The sequence below is a fragment of the Symphalangus syndactylus genome, chromosome 14 (assembly GCF_028878055.3).
Source record: "Symphalangus syndactylus isolate Jambi chromosome 14, NHGRI_mSymSyn1-v2.1_pri, whole genome shotgun sequence".
Taxonomy (NCBI): Eukaryota; Metazoa; Chordata; class Mammalia; order Primates; family Hylobatidae; genus Symphalangus; species Symphalangus syndactylus.
The window spans coordinates 57,314,209-57,318,375 of record NC_072436.2 but is presented as its reverse complement, the minus strand read 5'-3'; the positions used below and the strand labels follow the sequence as shown (position 1 = coordinate 57,318,375).

Here is a 4,167-nt window from a genome sequence, read left to right as displayed (position 1 = left end):
TTATTTATGTATTTATTTATTTGTTTATTTATTTATTTATTTATTTAATAAAAACAAGGTCTCACTATGTTGCCCAGGCTGGTCTTCAACTCCTGGCCTCAAATGATTCTCCAAATTTGGCCTCCCAAAATGTTGGGATTACAGGTATGAGCCACCATGCCTGGCCTAAAAATAGTATTATATTTTTGTATTATATAATTTTCAATTAGGTAATATGAATATTCTGTACAGGAAATATGCCCTTAATTACATAGGCATAAACATTTGTTACACTGAGAAGAATCTAATAGAGCTAAAAATAAAAGTTAATTAGGAAAGGTCATTAGATACTCATACATTCTTACGTTTACACATTCTTTCATATATTCATATATTCTTTTAACAGTATCAATGGTTTGGAGTTATGCATACAAAACCATGACCTATATGTAATACAATGAATAACAGGCTAATAACTAATAACTAATACAACTAATAATTACAATTCAAGGCATATCATATACAAAGCTTTAACTTATCATCATCAGATTTTGTTTTTCTTCTTTCTGTTTTGGCAGACACTGTGAATACAACATTCAACTCACAGACACTATGGAGCCCTTACTAAGCATAAAGTACTGTGAAAGGCCAGGGCTAGGACAGAACTGAGACAGGGCAAGGGATAGGACAGAACTGGGGCAGGGTCATGGCCAGAGAAAAACCAGGGGCAGGGTCACAGCCAGGGACACGACAGGACCAAGGCCAGGGCCAGAAGCAGGGCAGAACCAGGGCCAGGGCCATGGCAGGATCAGGGCCAGCGGAAGGCCAGGGCAGGGCTAGGGTAGCACAGGGCCAAGACAGGGCAGGGTCAGTGTAGAGCAAGGAACGGGCCAGGGTATGGCAGGGCAGGGACAGGGAGGTCCAGGGCCAGAGCCAGGTCCAGCACATGGACAAGGCAGGGCCAGAAACATGGCAAGACCAGAAAGGGGACAGGGCAAGGGCAAGGCCAGAGAAGGACCATGGAAAATCATGGCCAGGGAGGTTCCAGGGCAAGGGCAAGTCCACGGCAGAACCAGAGCCAGCGCAGGCCAAAGGCAGGGCCAGGCCAGGACAAGGCCAGGGTAGGGCAGGGCCAGTGTAGGGTGAGGGTAGGGCCAGGGCAAGTTCAGGACCAGGACAGGACTAAGATAGCATAGGGCCAAGGCAGGGCCAGTGCAGGGCCTGGGGATTGTCAGGGCGAGGGCCAGGGTCAAGGCTGGGACAGGGACAGGGCCAGAGCAAGGGCAGGGCCAGGGAGAAGGCAGAACCAGAAAGGATCCAGAGCAAGGGCAGGGCCAGGGCAGAACCAGGACCAGGACGAGGCAAAGCCAAGGCCAGGGCAGGGCAAGGCCAGTGCAGGGCAAGACCAGGCAAGGGCAAGGCCAGGGTAGAAAAGACCAGGGTAGGGCCAGGCCAAGGTAGGAGAAGGCCATGGTAGGGCCAAGGCCAAGGCAGGGCAGGGCTAGGGTAGCACAGGGCAGGGCCATAGCAGTGGCAAGACTAGCAACAGGGCCAGGGCAAGCGCTGGACCAGAGCATGGTGGGGACAATACAAGGCCAGGACAGAGGATGGCAAGGCAGGTCCAGGGCCATTTCAGGGACTCGGTAGGCCTGGGGTCAGGCCAGGGCAGGGCAAGGGCAAGGCCAGGGCTGGGGCCAAGGCAGTGCCAGGGCAGGGTAGGAACAGTGCAGGGACAATGCAGGGGAAGGGCAAGGCCAGGGCATGGAAGGGCAGGGCACGACCAAGGAAGGGCCAGGAGAGGGCCAGGGCAAGGTCAGGGCCAAAACAAGGGTACGGCTGGGGCCAGGAATATGGTAAGACCAGGGCTGGGCCCAGGCTGGGACATGCAGGGCAGAGCATGGCCTGTGCAAGGCAGGGCCAGAGCCAGGCCATAGACAGAGTAGGGCAAATGCCAAGGTAAGGCTAGGGTAGTGCCAGGGCTGAGGCAAGGTCAGGGAAGGTCCAGGGCTGAGTCAAGGCTACAACCAATACAGGGCAAAGGCCGGGGCAGATCTAGGGCACAAGCAGGGCAGGCTAGGGCACGGCAATGGCAAGACCAGGCCATGGCAGGGCCAGCCCAGGATAGAACAGGGCACAGGCAGGGCAGGGCCAGGGCCAAGGCTGGGGCAGGACAAGGACCAGGACCAGGGTCCAGGCCAGGGCAAGGGTATGGCCAGGGCAGAGGTGGGGCCAGAGCCAGGGTCTGGGCAGGGCCAAGGCATATCCATTGCAGGGCCAGGGTTCAGACCAGGGCCAGAGCAGGGCTCGGGCAGGGCCAGGGCCAGGACCAGGAAAGGGCAATGTCAGGACAAGGTCCATGGCAGGACCAGCAACGGGGCTAGGGCCAGGACAGGGCCAGGGACAGGGACAGGGTCAGGGCTAGGGGCAGAATAGCATGTCAGGGTAGAGCCAGGCCAAATTAGGGCCAGGACAGGGTCAGGACCAGGGCTGGGCCAGGGTATGGCCTTAAGTAGCGAAGGGCCAGGGCCAGGGTCCATGCCAGTGACAGCGCCGGTCTAGGGCAGAGGCAGGGCCATGGCCAGGTCTAGGACAAGGCTGGGGCAGGGCCAAGGTCTGGGTCAGGGTCAGCACAAGACCAGGACAGAGCCAGGGGAGGGACAGGGCCATGGCAGGACCAGGGTCAGGAGCAGGGCTCAATGCCGGGCCAAGGCCACAGATAGGACCAGGTCTGTGCTAGGGCCAGTGTGAGGGCCAAGGCGGGGTCAGGGCAGGGCCAAAGGGAGGGCAGGGCCAGGACAGGGTGGAGCAGGCCCGGGGTAGCACAGGGTTAAGTCACGGCATGACCAATTAAGGCAGGTCTATGGCTGGGGCCGGGGCAGGGCCAGGGCTGGGGCAGGGCCAGAGCCAGGGCAGGGCCAAGGCAGTGGCAGCTCCAGGGCAGGGCCAGGGTTAGGACCACGGACATGTCCAAGGCCAGTGCCAGGGCAAGGGCAAGGGCAGGGGCAGGGCCAGGGTCACCTAAGAAGCAGGGACAAAGCCAGGCCCAGAGCAGGGCCAGGACAGGTACCTGGCAGGGCTAGGGTCTGGGACAGGGCCATGGCAGGGCCAGGGTGAGGGCCACAACCAGGTCTGTGCTATGGCCAGGTCCAACACAGTGCCCAGGTGAGGCTACGGTGAAGGCAAAGATAGGGCCAGGGCAGGGTCAAAGCCAGGCTAGGGCCAAGGCACGGCCATGGCAGGCAAGGCAGGGCCAGGAAAGCATAGGGCCAAGACAGGGCAGGGCCAGACCAGTGCCAAGACCTGGGCAGGGCCAGGGAACAGCCAGGGCAGGGCTAGGGCCAAGGCCATGGCCATGACCTCGGCAGGACCAGGTTCGGGGCAAGGGCAAAACAAGGGCAAGGACAGTGCAGGTTCTTGGCACAGCCAGGGTCCAGGACTGTGTCAGGGCAGGGCCAAGGCAGGGTCTGGGCCATAGTAAGACCAGCAACAGGGCTGGGGCTAGGCCACTGACAGGACCAGAGTCAGGGCAAGGGCCAGAGCAGTGCAAAGCCAGGGTAGGGCCAGGGCCAGGGGAGAACCAGGGCAAGGTCTCAAGCAGGGAAGGGCCAGGGCCAGGACAGGTCAGGGCAGGGCCATGACAGGGCCAGCGGCTGCATTAGGGCAAGGGCAGAGCAAGAGCAAGGTAAGGGTCAAGGCCAAGGCCAGGGTAGGGACAGGGCAAGAAATATGGCAGGACCAGGGGCAATGCCAAGGCCAGAGCCGGGCCAGGGCTGAGCCAGGGCTGAGTCAGGGCAGGGCAGGGCAGGGCATGGTATGGCCAGTGCAGGACAGGACAAGAGCCTGTCCACAGAGAGAGCAGGGCTGATGCCAAGAAAGAGCCAGGCTAGGGCCAACGCTGAGGCAGTGTCAGAGCATGTCCAGGGCAGGGCCGGGGCCAGGGCCAGAACCGAGCCAGGACACAGCCAAGACAGGGTAGGGCAGGGAAATGGCACAGCCAGGTCAGTACTGGGACAGGGCAGAGCAGGGCAAGGCGATGGTAGGGGCAGGGGAGTGACAGGCCAAGGCAGAGCCATGTCACGCCAGGGCCAGGACACCTCCAAGTCCACTTCAAGGCCAGGGCTATGGCAGGACAAAGACCAGGGCCGGGGTAAGGGCCAGGTCTGTGCTAGGGCCAGGTCCAGAGCAGGA

At 59.7% G+C, this 4,167-nt stretch overlaps 1 pseudogene; it reads right to left on the bottom strand.

Moving 5' to 3' along the window:
- Nucleotides 1-1,161: 1,161 nt before the first annotated feature.
- Nucleotides 1,162-3,333, bottom strand: LOC129462981 (uncharacterized; annotated as a pseudogene).
- Between the last annotated feature and the right edge of the window lie 834 nt (nucleotides 3,334-4,167).